At 47.4% G+C, this 22,298-nt stretch overlaps 6 non-coding genes across 6 annotated transcripts; 3 read left to right on the forward strand and 3 right to left on the reverse strand.

Annotated features, from left to right (window-relative positions):
- The first annotated feature begins 2,112 nt into the window (after positions 1–2,112).
- On the forward strand, positions 2,113–2,185 carry TRNAN-GUU (transfer RNA asparagine (anticodon GUU)). The gene has a single exon. It is a non-coding gene; the product is annotated as a tRNA-Asn (tRNA).
- A 763-nt stretch (positions 2,186–2,948) lies between these two features.
- TRNAR-ACG (transfer RNA arginine (anticodon ACG)) lies at positions 2,949–3,022 on the forward strand. Its single transcript has one exon. It is a non-coding gene; the product is annotated as a tRNA-Arg (tRNA).
- A 328-nt stretch (positions 3,023–3,350) lies between these two features.
- On the forward strand, positions 3,351–3,433 carry TRNAY-GUA (transfer RNA tyrosine (anticodon GUA)). Its single transcript has one exon. It is a non-coding gene; the product is annotated as a tRNA-Tyr (tRNA).
- A 1,044-nt stretch (positions 3,434–4,477) lies between these two features.
- Positions 4,478–4,550, reverse strand: TRNAK-UUU (transfer RNA lysine (anticodon UUU)). Its single transcript has one exon. It is a non-coding gene; the product is annotated as a tRNA-Lys (tRNA).
- Positions 4,551–5,346: 796 nt separating this feature from the next.
- On the reverse strand, positions 5,347–5,420 carry TRNAD-GUC (transfer RNA aspartic acid (anticodon GUC)). Its single transcript has one exon. It is a non-coding gene; the product is annotated as a tRNA-Asp (tRNA).
- Positions 5,421–17,882: 12,462 nt separating this feature from the next.
- Positions 17,883–17,955, reverse strand: TRNAA-UGC (transfer RNA alanine (anticodon UGC)). Its single transcript has one exon. It is a non-coding gene; the product is annotated as a tRNA-Ala (tRNA).
- Between the last annotated feature and the right edge of the window lie 4,343 nt (positions 17,956–22,298).

Raw genomic sequence — 22,298 nt, forward strand, 5'->3', positions numbered from 1 at the left:
CTTTAATCCTTTTCCTTAGCGAGGTTAGGTTAGACTCAGATAAGACTAATCCGAATAATCAGCTCGACGATGAGAGAACCTCGCAGGACTCTGCTGATACTGATAAGTCAGACGTGCCCTTGACACCATCTAATGATAATGCCGCATGGTATTCTAGCAAAAAGTTATGGGGTTGCGTTATGATTGTAGGACTAGCGGGGCTAGCAATATTGTACTATCTAAAAGGATTCTCGCCCATATCTCCAGACGATATGAATTCGTTTAATGCTACGTTGTCTGAAGGGATTAGAAACGTCAACTCCGAACATACTTCCTTCAGAGATAATCTATTAGCACATATTAATACCTTAACATTTAGGTCTGAGGTCCAAAATAGCTCTGCGGAGGGAATTCTTTTAGATCTTGTAGAAGCGGGGAATGCAGCCCGGCAGCAGCTGGAACAAACGGGAGAAGTTACACGTGAACTAATGCAAATGCATAGTAGAGTTGATCAGATGGATAGTAGGATGACGGCCATGTTAAAGGGTCTAGTTTACCTTATCACTCTACAGTGGGTATTTCGTCAGAGTCATAGTCAGAATTCAGCACCTGCTGATGGATCTTCAGCACCTGCTGCTGGATCTGAGGTTCTGCCTAATGAAAGGTCTACTCAAACTCCTCTATTGGAAACTACCCCAGCATCAACTCAAATTGTAGTGGAAACAACTTCAATATCTACTCAGACCGATGATACGGACTCGGATCAAATCTATTCCCTAATAAGACCTCATATTAATGCATATGGTCTAAATCGTGTCTTATGGAGATTGCGCCAAATAATGAGTGTGATTGTTGACAATATATTGTCGAGTGATGATGAGGATGAGGAGGATGCAGAGGCGAGAAACACAGACTCAGCGAATACCCCGAGAAACACAGACTCTGCGAATACTTGGGAAACGAGCCGGTTAGAATCTACGGAGCGCTCTCCGGTCACAGTAACCTCGGAGCGCTCCCCAGTAACCTCTCCCTCTCCATTAACAAACTTGTCAACCTCGGACCCATATGATTGAATGACTTGGGAAGCCTGTGCCCACAAGAAGTCACGTAGCCATCCATTAATAGTTGTTGAACTCTGCGCAAAATTTCCCCCAGTGATATGGTTCACTGCTCCCTGTTCACTTATACTACCCCGTACATCGGATTGCATCTTCCAACTGAAGTGAAATAGAACTACTGAGATGGAATTGTACATCCAGAACAACCCTAAGAAAACGTGATCCCAAGCAGATACCTGGCAGGTACCTCCTCTACCGGGCCCGTCGCAAGGAAAACGAAAACCAAGATTTGCTTTATCGGGTATTAGGCGAGAGCTGCGTGCAAACAGAACACCCTTCGGTGATATTAATACAGTAACATGAATTGTAAATGCATGAATATGGTGTACCAAGAAATCTGCAGTACCTAATGGGATTGGTGCTAAAGCAACTTTGCCAGCTACTGCTACTAAGTCGCTACCCCCCCAGGTTAAGCTAGTACCTACCGCTGCATTAGGTGCGGTTGAACCAGGAGCGGAAGCATGAGTATTTTGCACCCACTTTTTTTCTTTCTTGTTTTTTTATTATTTATTTATTTTTGTTTTTTAAATGTGTTGAATTTATTGTTTTTTTATTATTTATTTATTTTTGTTTTTTAAATGTGTTGAATTGAAAAAAATTGAGTAAATAGATCGTTTTTTTCTGTCCCGCCCGCTCCGCGTCGTTCTCCGCTTGTGAAAAAGCATCGGTATATCGGTCATTACATGACCTTGATCGCTACGCTTGATTAGATACATATTTTCTGAGATAGATGCTGGGATAAAGCGCAAAGCTCTTTCTCAGCTTCCGCTCCTACTCGTGCTGGGAAAGTGCCATGTTATTTGGTTGGTGAGAGGCGCCGGCTACAGACAGAAAGATTTCGGTACTGGCCCCCTATAGTATAGCCTGGTAATAAAATTGCCGTATATAGATGCGCCATTCGTTTAGCCAGCTTCCAGTCTCTATTCACTTTGAGCCCTTCACAACCCCATCACCCCCTTATAGAGAAAAAAGGGTTGCAGGGCTTCATTCGGGTCAGTAATACACCCATTCTTGTTTCGGATTAGCTCAGTCGGTAGAGCAGTGGACTGTTAATCCATGGGTCGCAAGTTCGAGTCTTGCATCCGGAGAAAATAACTGAAACAAACATGAGAATTGATCGACTAGAGCTTTTAAATAGGCCCGCCCTCGAGACGGTGGTAATCGAAAAAAAGCCGTATAGAAAAAATGATAAAAATGGTAAGTAGATTGAATGGCGGGTATTGGTGAAAAGCCGGGGAAACGACGAAGAGTTGCTTGCTCCGGGTATTGGTGCTTTTATAAGACGTGATGACCCTATCGGTACCACAAGGATCTGGGCATGGCACCTACGAGACAAAGATGCCCAAAACGGATTCTCAATGGGATTGTTGACCAAGTGTCTCTCTTGCTCGAGAACAACAACGGTCCGCCATTCCTCGGGGATCCCCCGAACCACAGCTCACGAATGGTAACATAGGATGGTAACGGCCAATCAATTTACATTGCTTTGTGCTTTGTTCGGCTTTTTCATTGATTTGAAAACTCGGTGGAGAATTCGGTTTAGTTTACTTCAATCAATTAACCTGCTTCCGAGTCCAGTGAAATTATATGGACTTCCCTTCAATAAGTATACCCGAACTCAATGATCGAGAATACATGTATGTTATGCCTCGTAACAGATACGATACCACCTTCTTTACGCCTCTTTCCTTCTTTCTAAAGTGTCTTATTTGTTCGCAGTGTGGCATCTCTTCCGTGTCGGCATATTCTGAGAGAGGATCCTAAGCTTCCGCATCTTTCTGACCCGGAATGGGTAAGGAGAGGAAAGGTTGCTTCGGCGAAGGGGTTCCTGGAACAGATCCAGTGGAGACGGGGCCTGTAGCTCAGGGGATTAGAGCACGTGGCTACGAACCACGGTGTCGGGGGTTCGAATCCCTCCTCGCCCACAATAGGGAGAACGAGAAGTCACCTTGGGTTTTGTCGATTCGCTTCGTGACGATTCTATCGAGAAGGACCGAAGCCTTGCTCTCGAGGCAATTATTTCAAAGACTTCGAATGCTAAGCGTATTCCGGGGACTAGACCATGACATTTCTCAGAAGCTCCGAGCATAGGTGTACCGACGGCATTCAACATGGCCTCTATTTGTTTGATTCCTTGAACCTCTACTTGTTCGATTAGTCCATTGGAAGGGGTTAGGACGTGTGGATTGACCGATTTCTCTCTTCCCAATCGCGATCTTGGCTCAGAAAGTCAGTCAAAGCTTACTTTGAACGGGGAGAGTGGCCGAGTGGTTAAAAGCGACAGACTGTAAATCTGTTGAAGGTTTTCTACGTAGGTTCGAATCCTGCCTCTCCCAATAGGTTAGGTCTGAAAAAGATTGTAGCTTTCACTGTTAATGGATAGCGAAACGTGTATCTGATGCTTTGCCTAGGCCAGAGAACCCAACCCGCTCGTACCTTCCTCTTCCATGGAAATGAAACGAATTGACCTTTCCACCGCTTTCTCCCTCAAACCAACTTTCCTAAGGAGGGCGCCACCCTGGAGGGCTTTTGGGCAACCCCGGTCTTTCGGTATAGTGAATACACCCCTCCGTCCGACCTGATTAACAGACCCCGTAAACATATTCATGGGATAGGAGGACCCAGGAAGGGCGTCCGAGCCGGGGATATTGGGGAATGAATCTATCCGTGTGTCCACGGCACACAACCGTAACTAGAGCGGGAAGCAGCGGGCGGGAGAGAAGGGGGCGGACCCCCACCCCGAAGTGAAGAGATTCAATGAGACCACTCGAATACATAGACAACGTGCCATTTCATGAGTGACTAGGAAAAGCGGGGAAAGGTATAAGAAGAGAAAACTAATCGACGAGAAACTAATAGCTAGTAGCAACGACTTCTCGGGATCCATTGGTTTATATAGAATCCATCTTTTAGGCGTATCGAAATACATTATTTTCACCAGGCGTATATAATAAAATAGAGTGACCCCCGGTGTCCCGGGGTACCTAGTCCCCCCAGAACCGCGGGAGACAGTCGCCCATCATACGGCTCACCCACTCAACTTGCTTCGGATGTTAGTTCTGAATCGTTCAGGTTCAGATAACTTCGTTGGCTTTACGAACGAAGGAGCGGAGCAAGAAAGCGCCAAGCGCTTTCTCAGCGATGCCCGGGAGGGGGCGGAAAAGCAAGCAAGCCAGCTTTCCCCCTCGGTCCGTCCTCGGGCGGTTCGGCGAGCGCGCTTTCGAATGGATGATGTCGAGGCGTAAGGTGGGTGCAAGGGGCAACTTAACTGTACAGCCTAGCCACTATAGGTGGCCCCTTCAACACAACCGGGCCGAAGCGGAGTGATCTTTGAAGTACACTTTCTTTTGTAATCATGTAATTACTATAAGTCTCAAGTCTGGGTGTAGCAGGACTTGAACCTGCGACCATTAGATTAAAAGCCCAATGCTCTACCAACTGAGCTATACACCCAAATGTTATTGTATTACTATTACTACTAATTATGAGATAGATTTCTATGTGGTAATTGAACGAAAAAGAACAACTCTGACCCGGGATGGTTCGCCGGGCATATCGCGATGGCATTATAGTAGTATACATGAATGAATGTTATCTAGGTAACTATCCTTTGATTCAGACGCCTCATTCGCTTCATGTCAACCATCAATACCCCTCTCCGCTTTTCCATGGGCTATTTCCAAAATATCCCTCTGTCTTAGGCAGGCTACGCGATGATTCACATTCCATTTGAGTTCTGATAATTGAAAGATTGCATTCTCGAGTTGGAAGGGAAGGTTTTCTGGATTCAAGCGATTGCCCGACTTGGTACATCACACTCTCCCATGGAGGCCTGCCCGGTACTGCAAAGCCTTGCCCTTTCGTGGCCGAAAACCCCATGATTTCCATGCCGAGCCTGCTTGGATAAGAGTACGTGGCCCGCACCTTTTGAATCGAATTGAATTGAAGGGTGGCCCACTTGGGTAAAGTGGCACAAATCGATTAAAGCAAAGAGGGAGGCATAAAGGCTTTAAGCACAGAGTTTAATCGGGCGAAGAATGAGCCAACCGCGGGGCCACTCCGTGGGCTCTGAGTGACCTAGACTAATTCTTGAACACTACGCTAAACGATGAAAGGCATAGCGAAGTAAAAAGGGTAGAGACTGACAAGGTTTTTCCGCTACATGCTCTACTCGGAGGGCAGGGGTGGTCGGGCTTCTTTTCCATCAATATCATCAACTCTGACTTGGGAAAACTTGGCATGATGCTAACGGGGAAAACGGGGTTCGAACCCGCGACTTCTGGCGTGACAGACCAGCACTCTAACCAACTGAGCTATTTCCCCCGGAGATGGGGGATTCATTAAGCCCCCCCCATCCCGTAGGTATAACCTATTTGTTCTCTGCTAACTTTGTTTCCTCGAGATACGAATGATATTAAAAAGGCCATCGTCAAAGCAGACAGGGCAATAGCTTCTGTTAAGGCAAAGCCTGGAGTAACATAACCGAATAATTGTTTGGCTAATGATAAATTTCACGCCACAGAGGTTGTCGAAGGACTAGATACGTTTCCAGTACCTGCTACTGCTCCCGCTGAGGCCATGGTAGCCGCTCCTGCTCCAATTAATTTCGCACCTTCTAGCGTAACTAACTATTGGGTGTCTGTTAGGGTCACGAGAGGGGCTATAATGCGCCGGCTGCTTGACTTGACTGGAGAGGTCTTGGTCGAGTGTATTTCGCAAAGTCGCCAGGCTGCTGACACTGTGGGTCAGCTCAAAGCGTTGTTTCTCCGCATCCGATCGGGGCAGAATTGCAATACGAGAAGTACAGTCCCACTCCTGCTGCTGCACCGAAATCTTCAATAACTCCCTGAAATATGTGATTAGGTAATGTAGATGGCTCGTATACACGTTCAAGGATCACTCTCCAGGCTAGGGGGACTATTCGCCCAGTGATTGAAGGCCTAACAGGGAGAGAAGAAACCCATTCGATTTATCACTAGAGGCCTAGTGATTGCATAACTTCGAGGTTCCAACTGCTACGGATAGAGGGATTTGAACCCCCACGACTGAGTAAGGTCACCAGAACCTAAACCTGGCATGTCTACCAATTCCATCATATCCGCACATCGATTCTTATTTCGAAACGTTCTTATTGAGAAACCCTTTTTCACTGTTAACTGGATAGAGCCAAGAACGCCAATGGCAGAGCAAAGCTCGGATGGCGTAGCAATTAAGGGAAGCTGAAACACCACCGTATATTTCGATTCTCCCGGAAGCGTGACTCGCTCAATGAAATGGAGCCTATTGGACCAGACGCATCATAAATTACGACGATCCCTTTCAACCCCTCAGGCTCGGCCCTCAAAAAGCGCTCTCCAAATCAAGTGCCGGGTGGTGGAAAACGCACCACGTGGGAATGCTAACTTATGACCATACTCACGGATGGAGAGGGATTCGAACCCCCGGTATTTTTCCGAATACTTCGGTTTTCAAGACCGACTCTTTAAACCGCTCAGACATCCATCCCTTTCCCGACAGGATCATGAGCCTAGAGCCATCAATAATCAACGGGAAAGCGTGCCAAGCCTGCAGGTCTTTGTAAATTGCACGCAACGTCTTCAGAGAACAAATAGGTTGTACCGCCTCACCCTGTTCTCTGCTCCCCAAGGATACGGGTTGTTGATTGCGCTTGACCGGCACCTCTAGTACGACACATCTTTCAGAATACGAGCGAATGCTCGGATCAGTATTTCTTAATGATTCGAGCTCCTTATTCGATTGAGAAGTACTTTTTTATTTTCTTCTTATTCTGTAAAAAAGGTTTCATGTTCTATTTCACTCCCCGATGGGGGTTCTTTTCACCTTTCCCTCACGGTACTGCTTCGCTATCGGTCACTCAGGAGTATTTAGCCTTGCAAGGTGGTCCTTGCTGATTCACACGGGATTTCGCGTGCCCCATGCTACTCGGGTTGGAGCGTAAGCCAGCCGTACTTCCGGCTACTGGACTCTCACCATCTGGGGTGCAGTACTCAACTGCTTCGCCTAGCAAAACAAAGCCTTCATCGCTCTCCCACAACCCCGTTTTCACGGTTTAGGCTATTCCCATTTCACTCGCCGGGGGAATCGCTTTTGCTTTTTCTTTCTTTGGCTACTAAGATGTTTCAGTTCGCCGGGTTGTCTCTTGTCTGCCCATGAATTCAGCAGGCAGTTCAGAAGGTTAACCTATTCGGGAATTTCCGGATCTATGCCTATTTTCAGCTCCCCGAAGCATTTCGTCGTTTACCACGCCCGGTAGAAGCCCGCGAATGCGGGTCGGCAAGCTCTTCCAACTTTCTTTGGACTCCCTCCAATAGCCTTTCGCTACGCTCGTCGGTCCCTGCAAACGACCCGCTCTTGGGCGATTCGAAGAGCAAACTTGGAGGTGAAAGGTGATCGGATAATTGAAAGGTGATCGCTTCGCTCAGGCTTCCTTCGGGGAAGCCTTTCGCTACGCTTGCCTTTAGGTCCATTTCCAGAATCCGAGCTTGCACTCATCAATAGATGCAGCCGCGTAACCTCTTGCCGGTGAAAGCGGTTGACCATTAAGCAAGAGCGAGAGATCGACAATCTTGAAAGCGGTTGACCTTGATGCAAGAGAGGGAGAAGTCCATGGCGGAAAACTCGACCGCTTCAGCCAGTCGACCGCTTCAGCCAGTCGACGGGTTTCAGCCACTTCGACGAATGGAGGAGGCAACGATCTGATTCAATCACTAGAAAATACCAAGCCTTCATTCGACCTGGCGGAGAAAGATTCCCCCGGAACCACGACTCAAGCGCAATCACTTGCAGAGCGATCAAGCCAAATCGCAGAGCTGCCGAGACCGGGCATTCGACCAACAGGAACGGGCTTACAAAAAGCAGGCACAGGCTGTAGTCCCTGATCAGAAGCAAGTGAAAAAGACCGGCCATTCTATAACCGAAATTTGAAAGAAAAAGAATAGGCTAGGGACGGGGTCGAACCGTCATTCCAGGATTTGCAGTCCAATACATTGCCATTATGTTACCCAGCCAGCAGAACGTTTTTCCCGCCTCTCATTTAAGGGGGGTGACCCTAGTAAAGGCCACCCGTTGAAATAATCTAAAGCCTTTTCTGCGATGCCATAAAGTGTGAACCAACCTCCGTAATATTTTAAGCAAAATAGTAATTAGTGATTGAGGAAGACCCCTCGGGACTTGTAAAGCCGACCAGCTGCCAACACGACTTGTTTATGCCTATTAAAGAACCTTTTAATGCTAATTCGCGGAAAACTATACAAGACATACGAAATAACTAATATACGAAACGGAAGCGACCAGTGGAAATACGTCAGTTTCTTACTCATGTAAATGAACTATTTCTTGCTGCTGTTGGTGCTTGGAAAGAGACCGCTGGTTAGAGGGCGGCTTTCGATTCGATGGTGCTTTTTCCTTTCCGAAACCAGCGCAGCACGAATCTCTTCTTTTACCACAATATTACGCTTTATTGGGTTCGTGTTCGGAATTCTGGATGTCCTACTCCTGCGGGATGTCCCATTTCTGCTTCTGCGGAATCTTAGACCTTTGTTTCCGAATTTCCCACTTCCGCTTCTGTTCCTGTGGAACCTAAATTTTCTACTTTTGCAAAATTTCCTCTTTTTGTGGAACCTCTCACTTTTGCGAAAGGGACTCCTGAAAAGGAAAGCTACGAACCCTGCGGTAACTGCAGCATACCCACCCTTCATTGAATTGAAAATCAACCCTTTGACCTTGTCACGGTCACGCCAAATCTTGGTTAGTTCAATCCGAACTATTTTCTTGTTCAATGGTTTTGACAAAATAATTTCCGGTTTACGTGGTTCTGGCAAAATAATTCTTGGTTCACGAAGCTCTTCCACTTTTTCCAGATTCGAATCTTCGATTCCAACAGAATTAAACCTTGCTTGCTTGGTGATTGGCACTCCTGCTGTCACTTCATGTTTTAAAAGGATTACAGGAGTTTTCAGTCCTGTATTCACCAAGATCATATTCTGTGAGTGTAACAGTTTGATTAAACCCTTGTCCCCATCATGACTTTTGTTCTCGTATTATAATGGTTTCACTGAATATTATAGAGCGCCTTCACGTAGTAAAGTGGAACTAGAATTATGCAGTTGACCTAAGCCGCACCATTACTGCTGGGGCTCGGCTCCCGAACCGTACATGAGACTGATGACCTCATACGGCTCTTCCCGTCATGCTGGCGTCCCCTCCCCGTATTTAGCTATGACGGAAGGCGTTTCGAGTTATGGTATGATTTCACTCCAAATTGCAGGCAGTTAGGACGGTGATTTAACGCGAGTTTGAATACCTTACGTATGATTCGCTGTCACCTACGATCCAATTTGAAGTTGATGGGTCCCCGTGTCAGCTCTGGAGCTTGGTGAAGAATCCTACTTCCAAGAGCATACAGCCTGGCAGGCCTTCCGTTTCCGGAGCTTCATGGGCGTTGCCCCGTTCCCCAACCGGATGCTTGGACGTGAGCTACACTCCGTAAGGGATGCCGCGAGCGTAGATGGTCTGTCTCGGAAGAGCCATCGATAACTTACTTTTCTCGGGCGTCCAGGGACGCTCAATGACAATCCCCAAGTTGTCACTGCCTTGCTCCCTCCCGCTATTACGATAACGAGTCCCTCGGTGCGGTCAGCACCGTCGATTGTCGGGCAACGAGGCTTACACTCATTCATTGTTCGTCCTGCGCCCCGGGCCTTTTGCTTTTGCAGCTTCGAAGGTAGCCGCCCTTCTATCAAGGCCTGGGAGTCAGCTGAACATCTCAGCTATTGGCGGGAAAGATCGACGATCTCTTTTTTTTTGTCCGCTTCTGGTTGAAGTTCGCGTTATTAGTAGCGTGGGCCGTTTTGCAGATAGTGCTTAGGGCTAACAGATCACACTGGGGAATAATTAACCAAAGCTCGTTCTGCTTTCTCTTATTCTTGTTCTGTTTATCGTTCTGAGGTCTGTTTTTAATATCTATGGGAGTTTGTGAGAGGTCCCTCGGGTGAAAGCTTACATGGGAATGAAAGGGATCCTCCTAGCGGCATCTCCAGTAAGAGATGAAGCTAGGAGGTGGGCTGCCTGGTCCCTTGGCCTTCACCGAACCCCGGACCCATTATGCTCAGATGCATACAAAGGCTTATGGTTCCTGGCGAACTTAACACCCGAGGCCAAACCTCGCCTCGAATGTAGGAGCTGCTATAAGTCGCTTTATATAGAGACCTTCTTTCAGGGATCAGAAGGCCCCCACGACTCAAGCAGTTGGATGGGGTGTTCCAAGACCTTTCCCATAGCGTCATACTACCCATACACGATTCCAAATCGGAATCTATCCCGTCGCTGTCGTCTCCGGCGGGTTAGGGAAGGTGGAGATCGGGCTCGGAAAAGATCCGGAACAGGGTCTCCTCTAATCAATCCCGAACAAGTGTCCCTAAGATCTCGAAGCTGTAATCTTACGTAATGTCGTGTGATCAATTCTTCGATAATCTCAGGATCGCCGCACATTGTTTCTAGTTCGGAGAGAGACACGATCGCCTCTCCCTTCTCCAAAATCGATAGATACTGCTCCCTCACCTCAGAGGCAAATTTTGCCATATACCCAGCCCTAACCATGGGAAGGTTTCAGAACTGAGCAAACCAAAGTTCCCAAGGCAGAGGTAAAACACCTGCTGGGGATGTTAGAACCAACCAGTGCCGTTTGAACTTTGAGGAGGAAGGTAGCCCTCTACCGAGAGAGCACCTCACGCGAAGCCCAGCTCCGCAAAGTCGAGCTAATTCCAAGAGGGTTACCTTTCGGAACTCGGAGAATCTGCGGAACAAGGGAACGATCTGAGAGGTCACCTTAGCACTGCTGACGAGAGAGAATGATACCGGGGAAACATCCCTCCCTTTCCAAGAGAATCGGGAGGCGGATTCCAAGCTAACGACCGAGATGACCTAACATGAAGTGGCCATTGATCCTCGGTCCCTCGTCCCCTGGACGGGAATGTCTCTACTTCTGGTCAAACCGGAGATGAGGGAAAAGAAAAATAGAAGAGGGCGGTAAATTGGAAACAGGAGGAATGGATGATGATGGAACGGTGATGTATCAGATAAGGTGGACCAGTGCTGATAGACAGCGGAGAGTAGAACCTGAACCCGACTCTATCGTTGGGTATTCGACCCCTGAACCTTTGGCCTAGGTACTCATCCAATGCATTCCGAAAGATACAGTAGGAATTGGACCTACCGAGCACCGTACAGAATCGTAAGAGGAAGACAACTAGGTGATTCGTCGAGCCCCAAACGGATCCCCGCCCTTGATGTTATAAGCCCACCTTCAGGGCTGGCCCGCCCCCACAACGTCAGGCTTTTCAACCAGTCGAGTTTCCATTGACTCGCATTCCGCTTGGGGAAGGGCAAGGCCCATACCTTGTCATAAACCCCCCCACCAATAGATAGGGACAAATGGAAATGACCGAACCACGTCCACGGAATGCCGGTACCGAGCAGCTGCTTCGAAGCCAAAGTGATGCGAAGGACTAAAATGACCTATATATTAACGAATACCGCGTATCATCGAGAGAATGGTCCCTGTAGTGACATAGAACCCATAAGACCCGGTGGCTAAGAAGAAAGTGAAACCATAAATACCGTCGGAAATGGTAAAAAGTGCTTCGTAATATTCCATTCCCTAAAACCCGGTGGGAACTGGAGCCAGCCGAACGATAGCTACTAAAGCGTGAACCGCTTGTTATTTTAAACCTGCGAGTATGGCATGATGAGCCCAAGTCACGGCAGCTCCAGAGAAAAGGAGAATAAGGGTATTTAGAAAAGGGATTCCCCAGGGATTTAAAACCTCAACTCCTTTGGGGGGCCGAATAGCTCCGATCTCTACCGCGGGTGCCAAGGAGGAATGAAAGAAAGCCCAAAAAAAGGCTGGAAGGGACATAACCTCCGAGACGATGGACAAGAGAAAACCGTAGCGAAGCCCTAATTATACCACTTTGGTGTGACGTCCTTCGTAAGTAGATTCACATGTAACATCGCGCCACCATACAAACATGGTGTATAGGATCAATCCTAGGCCCAAAGTGAGGAGTGTTCCATCTCCTGCGAATGAATGCACATACATAACAGCACCAATGGTGCTTGCTAAGGCTCCGAGTGACCCCAGGAGAGGCCATGGACTTGGATCCACTGAATGATAGGGATGCTCTTGGGAGACACTCGTGTTATTTATTTAATGAATCCACACGAAACGGTTTGTACATAAAAGAGTCTTGGCTACTATAATCAATAGAGAGATAAACCCTACTGCAAATACCATGAGTGCGCAGAAATCAAGCCCAAGACTCAGTTCCACAACCGAAGATACGAATGGATATTTCACTATATCCAGGCACATGGTATAGTGGCCATTAACGAGTTCCAGTTGGGGCAACAACAACTCGTCGATCTGTTGGCGAGTTGGATTCCTGGGGAATCCTTGTACGAAGGGTAAAATTCGGTCGATTCTCTCGAGGAAGTCGCTAAAGCAACCTCCGCACCTCGACCAATGGGTCATGGCGCTCGAAAGATCGGGTAGTGTATTCTGCGACAGATTGAGCAGTACCTCCGGGTACAGCTCTTCGTCGTTCTCTTGAAGAGTCGAGATGTCCTCGACCAATTCGTTCTGTAAGCGCTCTAAGCGCTTTATGACCAGGAAGAATTTCTTGTTCATGTCTTATCCAATCTGTGTCTTATCCTCGGTGCTTTATACCCAGGGCAGTCTCCAGCATTCATGGCAGTTCCTAGCCCGAGAAGTCGTCAAGTGTTTAGACCTGGAGACACAAGTCCCGGCTGACCTGACTATAAACTGCGGAAAGGGAAATTGAGTAAATAGATTGGGACTGAAGGTCCCGGCGGTTCCGGCCGGTCATGTGTCCCCGCGGAATTAAAGAGATGAAAGAACGGTGATCGCTCTGGATTCCGGGGAACAGTTTGTTGATCCAGATCTATTTACTCAATTTTTTTCAATTCAACACATTTATTTTTTTATTCAAGCAATTCTGCAAGCGGAAAAAGGGACCGGGGTATTGAGGCAATCTTGACTCCTTGTTGACTTTGCCCAATCGAAATGACCATCCGGGACTCGAACCTTTATGGGGAAATTGAGTAAATAGAATGGTAACCTAGTGACCATGACCTAGTGAAAGGTGATCGCTTCGCGTTATAAATATAGTGATTTGGGTTAAATTGTTTGACCCTTTCCCTTTGATACTGGATTTTGGCTCGTCAGCCTCTTCCCCGGGTAAAAGGACCAAACAACCACGCCTAGATACTGAGACCATAGCGCCTGGGAGGGAGAACCCCCGTAGAAAGAGAAGCCCTGGAGGTAGGGCCTGAGAGCCACCGTATCGGGTCCGGGATGGTCGACTGAAGAGAGCATCCTCATTCTCCGCGCAACCTTTCTTTTTGGGCCGGTTCGTTAGGCCTAGCAAAGAGTTTCAGTGGCCATTTTTCACGAGAAATAAGAAGAGAGGAGCCCGCAAGTGATATGAAGACAACCAGCCAATACGCGCGTAGTGATTCCGAGACTGATGGGCAGGGACACACGGAGTGGCAGGAAGCAAGCCGGAAAACCACCTTATCATTCAGCAATGTGCATTGATTGCTACCCGAGCGGGGTTGGGTCCGCCAAAGTAAAGTGCCATGGAGCGGGAAATAGTTAGTAAAGAGTTGTTCTATTCAGTCGAATCAAGGCTGCGAACAACTAGGCCTGAAGAAAAGAAAGGTTTCGAGAGCAAAGCCGCGACCACAGCAGAAGCGAGTAATTCAGATATGAACCTGATATTACGGAAAGAGCCGTACAGCAGGAGTTATGTAGATATCTATGGGTCGGATGGCTAGGGCAAGAGACTCCATCCGAGTGTGTAAACCCGGATCAAGCGACTTTTCAGCAAATGCTGATGATATTGTACGGCTTTCCTGTGAAACGAATAGGTCAGATGGTTTAGACCAACCGGGGAAACAAGATCGAGATTGCAAAGCCACCCCCCTTCGTGGCCTAGCATTTAAGGATTGGGACAGATTGCACCTTCACCCCTCGGATTGGGTTGGAAGCGGGTTGCACCTCTCGGATTGGGTTGAAACGCTATTCCTTCTCTTGGCTTTTCGGGTTCTAACTATGCGTGTTTAAGGGTTTATCCCTGAAAATTCAAAAACTAACTGTATTCTCCGGCTGGATCCTGAATCCTAATGAACAAAGATCCCCTGATTCGTCAGAACCGTTAGAACCGTCAAACACTACGAGCTCAAAAGCTGCAACCCCATCAGAAACGGTTCCTAAAGATAAGCCACCCTCTGGTTCGTCAGAACCGTTAGAACCTTCAACTTGGCCAGAAATGGGTACGGGTCCTAAGGACCTGTTCGATATGCCTTCTGCTTCAAACAAAACACCCCCAACTGATAGAGGGCCGGGTCCTAATGATACGCCTTCAGGTTCGTCAGAACCCACTAAAGAATCTAATGATAAGAGAGACACGCAAGGCTCGTCAGAGCCGGACAGAGGACCATTAGCACCACAATCAAGCACTAACGATGCAACCCCGTCTAAATCGGGTACTAATCTCTTTTCCACTCTTGTTTACTTACCTAAAGTAATGGAAAAAACTCAATCAATCTTCGGGCGAAACTTGGCCATCTCGGATATATGGCGTTATTCACTAATGGGTTTACCCCTGATAGGCTTAATAGTACGTTTTTGGGTTCAATCTCTCCATAATCAGGAATCTGTCTCTTACTTTCGCTTTTCAACGTTAGAAAAAGTCTCGGAAGAGTAAGTAGTGGAGTGTAAGGATCTATGGGTATGAGGACTGGCAAAACCCCGGGAAGTGGAAGTCCCGGCATTACGAGTCAAAATAGTTGATAATGGGGAAGTAATCCCAGAAGTTAATCGACAGCCTGATCGCTCAGACTCGCATACGGTATAATTTGAATAAGTGAGGGGAGTAATCCCGATCGACAGCCTGATCGCTCAGACTCGCATATGGTGGAAGTGTTAGAAATGCGGGGAGTAATCCCAGGACCAAAACGACAGTCTGACAGCTCAGACCGGCTAGAATCGTGTCGAAATTCAACGTTGTAGAGCTTGCAGATCCTAGGAACTGCCTTTCCATCAAGGTTTTCATTCGACGTGTGCGTAGAACGAGTAAAATACCAGGTGCCCTAATTTATTTAGTTGAATGAACCAGACGCTGTTCAATTCCTTTTCAGTGCCAAGAATTCGCAAGCGCGATTGGACCCGCGGAAGGGCGAGCGGAGCGACGGATTCCCTTAACCTTAAAGGGGGAAGCCGGGGGATTGGCTTCTTGTAGCGACTAGTATTCTGCAAGCTCTGGATTCCCATAAGGGGGGAATCGATAGGACAGCCTTGTTTGATTCTTTAAGGAGTCGATAGCCAAAGAATTATGCCTTCTACACAAATTGACCTAGAATCAATTTGACTGGGGCGCAGCTTCATTTCTCGTTGATTTATTCTGCATAACCCTGCGTTGTCCTTTCAATCGCTCTTTCCATTTCTGTTTCCAACTTTCTTTGTGGGTCCCTCAGGCTCCTTAAACGGCTTGGCTTGTTTGCTCGGAGGAAAAACACGTGTTTCCATTCATTACCGGAAAAAGACAAAAACGATCTTAGTGGCTCAGTCGATCTTGGATCTTGCTCAATAGATCCTATCTTTGCGTATCTCACTGCGTTTGTTTAACTGTGCGGGGTCCATCGCTTCGCCTAGTCCTTGCACATGGTAGCACTTGGTTGCACCCATTCCTTCTTCGCATGGCTTAATGCATGCAAGAAGTATCTGTTCCGTAAAGGCAACGTTTCCCCCGAGACATGCGTTGCCGAGGCAGCGATGCCTCCCAAGCTTTCCGGGTGAGAAGAATGACTCAGACAAGAAGGCTATGAATGAGCAATGCTTTGAATGCCTTGGGATCCTGGAGTAAAAGGATTCGAACCTTTGCGTGTCGGTACCAAAAACCGATGCCTTACCGCTTGGCTATACTCCATACAGTGGTAACCGGGGAAAAGAAGCAAAGCTCAGAGAACGGGCGGGTTGAACCAGAGCTGGGCGCAGCAAAGCGAAAGACTGGCAAGTTGGGTATGGCAAGTAAATAGGCTTAGTAGGGCTCGAACCTACAATATTACCGTTATGAGCGGTACGTTTCAACCAATTAAACTATAAGCCCACTGTTAGCCCTCTCAGGTAATGGAGTCAATAGATTTGTTGAGGGCAAAGCGGGAAGGGAAAAAACCGACCGCATATTTCCCAATTTTTCTCCTTGAAAGATTAAGGACATAAACCTTTCAAATAGCTACACCTGGTTTTAGACCAGTTGATGTGGATACGGAGGAGCAGGATGTGCTAATAACGGAGTACCCATCATGGGTAGCATAGTTCGAGCAACACTGAAAGGTATGACTGAAGTGTAATCGTTTTGTTGGCAAATAGACATATTCCTAGGCCCGATGCACGGAAACCGAAAAAAATCGACTCGACTTTTATTCGATGATTTAGACAGAGATTTCACCACCTACCACGAGTGGAATGGCTAGGTTCTTAGGGACACCCAGCGGCGAGACAACCGTGAAAGGAAAGGCAGGGCCAAAGGATTATCATCCGTCTCAGCAGCCGCGGAGAGCTCTTTTTGATCCGCAATTTCGCTACTCCAGTTTGGTTTCATGGGCAGCATTATTACATGCATAGGGCGGACCCGAGCTCTTTTCGCTGCAGTTTTCCCCACGGCTTTCCTCCCCTCCTTTCCTTCCTTTGGAAGTGTCAGCCAACTCCTGGAATCCCCCCTTCCCCCCTTCTAAGAAAACCATGCTTGGTTAGATCAGTGTGGACTGATGTTTCGTTCCACTGGAAAAGCCGCCAAATTCGTCACTGACTGGAAAGCGGGAACGACTCACTGTCTCGTCTTATTCTCAGAGACGGGAATGCTCTCAAATGGCTAACGGTGCTTTCGACTAAAGTTCCATTTCTTAGCACAACGGAGCTTATACTGTTTATTCGTACGACAATGCGCGACGCTCCACTATCCCATTGAAAAAGGATTCCGCAATCATTTGCGTACTTAAACGCAGACTGAGTAATAGTAATTCATGCTATTCCTCGGACTCAGACCACAGAGCTTCCTAGGAACTGGGAAAATGCTATGAATCTGTTTGAATAGCTTCGCTTTTTGCCCTAAAAGTCGCTCTGAAAATGTCACTTAGGGTGTTTTAACTAAGGGAAACGAAACCCACTAGACGAACAGCTACTAATATTTCCTCATTATATATTGATATTCATTCCGAACTCGAAACGCTAAAAATTGAAATAGCAAATAAAATCAATTCGCGCGTAAATCGTACTTATATTCTGTTGCTCTTCTCTGTCTGTTCTCGATATTCATGGCAGTTTCTTGGCTGGCAGGCAAGCAAAAGGGCTAACCGCATTTCTGGACTCGTGCCCGGCGGGAGTGAAAAGAAAAGTTAGGTCGGGAGGTAGTGCACGCTCGCTGGTCCTGATATCGAAATTCTCGCATTCGTGCCGTGTGTGTCTGGTTTCAATGAATTCCGTATTATGGGTGTGGCAAACGCCGTTAGGCAGGCAACAAGCCGCGTACCCCCGGCAGTATCTTCCGGCCATAATCTGCGTAAAAGAGGTTAGCTTGCCCTCACGGGGTCGCAGCTCTTTGTCCCGGCCATTGTAGCACGTGTGTCGCCCGTCTGCTGGTGGCGCTTTTGGATTTCTATCTAATGTGCCAATCTGTATACGAATGGAGACGATCGGACTTGAACCGATAACTTCATACTTGCAAAACATGCGTTCTACCGATTGAACTACGCCCCCGTCCTCGTTCCATGTGCAGCACGTATCATATGGGCAAACACAAGGGAGCTATTGTTTATACGTGCCCATAGCCCTTTCTTCTTTTTCTAGAGTTTAGACTTTATCCAAGACACGGTCCCATCCCATCACACTGTCGAAACTATGTCATAAGGGTGTGTCGTTGGCAGCAGTAATAGTTCACGAATCTTTTCTCGGTTCACCACTTCGATCGTATCGGCGCTAGAGAGAAGTCGCTTTCTCGGGAGCCTCCTCAAGGCTACCTCATTATTTCGAAACTTCATTCCGCTCCTCTGGCCGCCTCACCCTGTTCTCTGCTCCCCAAGGATACGGGTTGTTGATTGCGCTTGACCGGCACCTCTAGTACGACACATCTTTCAGAATACGAGCGAATGCTCGGATCAGTATTTCTTAATGATTCGAGCTCCTTATTCGATTGAGAAGTACGTGGGGCCAGAATGTATGCGAACCGTTCGACTATGACCTCGTTTCCTGAGCCAGAGGGGGAACCGCGAAATGGGCTGGCAAGAGCAGACAGCAACTCGTTTCACTCTCGTAATTCGGGGGAGAGAAAATTCCCAGGGATTCGAACCCTCAACTTTTGCCTGCTTTTAGAGATCATTATTCCGCCATTGGAACCACTCTCCCAAACCAAGTAGTTATTTCTCTTTCCAATGAGGGGTCCAGTCGAGGCGCCGAGGGCCGCAGGTGTACCGCGTATTCTATTTACCAGTTTCTCCGGAAGGTCATGTCCGGGGACTTTGACTTGATGGTGTGGTGTGACGAGGCGAGAATTCGAATTCTCGCTTTCCGGGAGTTGGTCAAACCCAACCCTAATTGCTCGGATAGCAACCAATGCACATTGCTGAGTGATAAGGTGGTTTTCCGGCTTGCGTAAAATCGTTTGCCCTTTTTTTGCCCTTCCCCAATTCACCGCTTTTCTTTCGACAGCCAGGGATTCGAGCTACACAGCCAGGGCCGGGATTCTCCTAGCGCTTGCAATTTATTGCAGGATTCTCGCATTCACTGCTTTTTTTTGATGGAAACCGAAATATTTACTTCCCGCCAGGCAAGCAATCATTCCTTATGTACCTGGAAGGGAATGCCGAACCAATCCGAAGGATGCTCGCAATCCAGTGCTTTGCACCGGGGTAGCAAGGTGGGTGGGGCTTTTTTGGCAAATCCTTTCGCTACCTTTTTGGTTTGGAAAGTTTTTTATTTTGAAGGATGCTTGCTTTTTATTCGCTCTTCGATAGTGAGAAGCCGTTAATTTAATAAAGTCTTTCGACAGTCCTAATACGATGTTGAATGGTGGGAAAGTGCATCGTTGGATATAGAGGCTTAGCAGTAAGAGGCCCTAGTCCAGCGATGGGTTTGGTTATCTAATGCCAGCTCCAGGAAGGTGGCCAGGCCGAAGTGATCTTGAAAAAGAAGACTAGAATAATGGAGAAATGGCCTCGATGCTCGTGATAGAAATGAAATCTGCTTATGTCCATTGGATAGGCACTCTAGCAAAAGAAAGGGTTTGGTGTATCTATCGAACAATGAAGCTGAGCGCTGCGAAGCTTTGAGAAGGTGCATCGAAAGCTGTCTATCCGCTGAACTATAGAAGCTGAAGAAAAAGGTATATCGAAAGCCGCCCAAGAGCTGAAAGGATCGACCGCATACACAGATTTTCTAATCAGATACGGTACTCAAAATCAAAGAATGCCATTTTGTCAAATATTTCATTAATTTCGGTATGCTTGCAAGGAACTAAGACTCTAGTGGAAAAGACGGCAAGATCACTGAGGTAGAGAGATTGCCCAGAGGCAGGCTCCAAGCAAGGGGGAGACTTGCCAGAAAAGGCGATCACTCATCGATCCGATCCATCTCATTCCTCATTCTCGGTGAAATCCTAGAGGCGTAGGAGGCGTGGGATTCAGCGCTGCTTCTCGAAAAAACTTCATATTCACTACCGCCTCCCGCAAACAATTCAATAATTGTTTGGATTCATAGATCGATCAGGTTCATGAGGAGATCCATTAATAATGAGCAAACAATTCAATGCCTAGAGGATCCGATTGGACATGAGCGAACTCCTGCGGTTCTTGGGTCCCGGGGTCACCTTGTTCGTCTTCATCTGTAGGTCCGAGAGATACATCTATCAAGACTGATCGGGTTGGTTGATCAACCCCAAAGGGCAGGCGGGACAAAAGGGACTTCGGGACCCAAGAACGGCAAAGATCGCTTGCTTCGGTCGCTGCGTCTTGCTGACGCTTCGCTTCCGAATAAAGGGCCGAATTCATCTTGAACCACCTCTGGGGAACCGGTCGAGTTCCCCCCTCGCTGAGCCTTTTTTATCAATGTAAAAACCCCAGTAATTATGCTCCATGACCTTCGGGGGTTGTGCACCCAGAAGAAGCCGGCGTGATCTCAGAGGAGGTCGTGAAAAAGCTGATTAATTCTTACGTGGGATAAACCCAGGCGTAAGCTCAGACAAAGAGGTAAGCTTTGTAGGACCAGAGTCTGCAGTGCTGGCTAAAGTCAAAACGAATCTCGGTCTTCGTGGGAAAATTACCTCATTCAGCCGTCTAAAAGTGCAAATCTTCGTTCCATGTTGCGTAATTCCTTGGCCAACTTTCAATAGGGGCGTTGTCACGTCATATTGACGTATCCACGACTGACGCCTCGGTCCGGTATGAGTTGCAAACGTGACCTTAATCTGTTTCTGACGCACTTCTGTAATCGAACTTTTGAAGCGTAAGCAATCCCAATGTGGTGTACTTCCAAGCAAGCTTGAGAGAGCCATATTTATTGACATTGTCATTAAATCCTTATCAGCTGCGGCATATATTATTGGGATATGTTTATTCAATGAAATTTACGTCTTGTATGTGTGCATAAAATACAATCTAATTACTTTTCCGTTCACAACCTATAGATTGAAGTCTTCGGTTGGACATTCGAAATCCGGTTCCAACGTAACCCCGTGATGCTGCCGCTACGTGCCATAGAATATGCTCACTCACGATCCCTCACCACCTCGAGGGGTGTTATGATTTAACCCAGTATGGCCTCCTCGTTACCTTCAATCAACCCAATTCACGCGGAAAAAGAATTGGTAAAATCGCTTCGCTTCCGGGCCGCCCCAATGTGTTGAAGCTGGCACCCGTTCGGCCAGGGTTCACGACCTGGTAACGGGTCATAAGGATAAGACCCTTCCCAATAAGTATCCTCTCCATGGCTGGGGCAGTCAAATCCGCTATTGAGTGAGGCTATCCTAGGGCTTGGGATGAGTTTAGCCCAAATCTCGTTGGTGTGCAAAAGCACCGGTGAACTTGCTGAAAACAGGTAACCAGGAAGCTCGAACTACTTCACTGTAGTCGCGTGACCTGGTCTAGGGGTTAAATCCGATAGGATTTGATGGTGATGTAACACTAACGTAACCATTCTGGATCGTGCTTTAAGGTTTCCATTCCGGGAACGAGAGGGATTCTATCCATATATACATATATGCATATATCCATATAAAATAGATTTATCTCAATATGAATATGTATATGCATATGTGTTTAGGCTATATCTGCTAGAAGAAAAGATCTGCACTAGAAATCACAAATAAAGCATCCATCAAGGAATTAATTCCTGGCTAAAGGTAAAAACTTTTATCATGGAATGGGACAGTGTTTTTTTATTGACAATATCCGATATGGAACTCAAAAGTCATCCACGTATTAAAGCGTAATGTGGTTGGGACCTTGATCAAGGGCCAGGTGGACACACCTCCCCTCTTACCTCTGAAAGGATTTTCGATAGCTTTACCACCTTATTGAGATTTCACCCATCGAGATAACTTAGGGCACCTCGACCGAAAAGCCTTTGGTATGAAACTCGTCCCAAGGGAAGAGTTGAACCCGGGGGAAGGTCGAGGTTTTGTTTTAGGCTCGCGTTATTTCTTTTGCTTCCTGTAGGGGAACGGGAACTGCCGGGGATAAATTGCCGTTATTTCCCGGGTTTCCTGGGAATGACCAAGAAATGAATCGAATTGGGCCCGGTATAGCAAATAGCCAATTTTTCTGTTGTCGATTAGGTAAATCTTTAGTAGGGAACCCTGCAGGTTCCTAGCGTTCACCTGCTGCAGTGTCCCTCGTGGATCTTGTGGTGGCCCCTGCTTCACTCGCCAACTACCGTTGCCGTTCCAACGGACGGCTGAGTCAATAACTCCGCCATCAGTAGAAGAGGTTTCGGGTTATACGGTTCGACGGAATCAACGCCGTGGGGTTTATGAATCCGATGCCCTAGACGAGCCAAGCGAAGCGGATACGACGTACCGGCGATGCGCTCTACCCCGATCAAGCTTCCTA

Source organism: Cibotium barometz, unplaced genomic scaffold, assembly GCF_041138505.1.
Source record: "Cibotium barometz isolate CiBa-2024 unplaced genomic scaffold, ASM4113850v1 ctg539, whole genome shotgun sequence".
In the NCBI taxonomy this organism is placed as follows: Eukaryota; Viridiplantae; Streptophyta; class Polypodiopsida; order Cyatheales; family Cibotiaceae; genus Cibotium; species Cibotium barometz.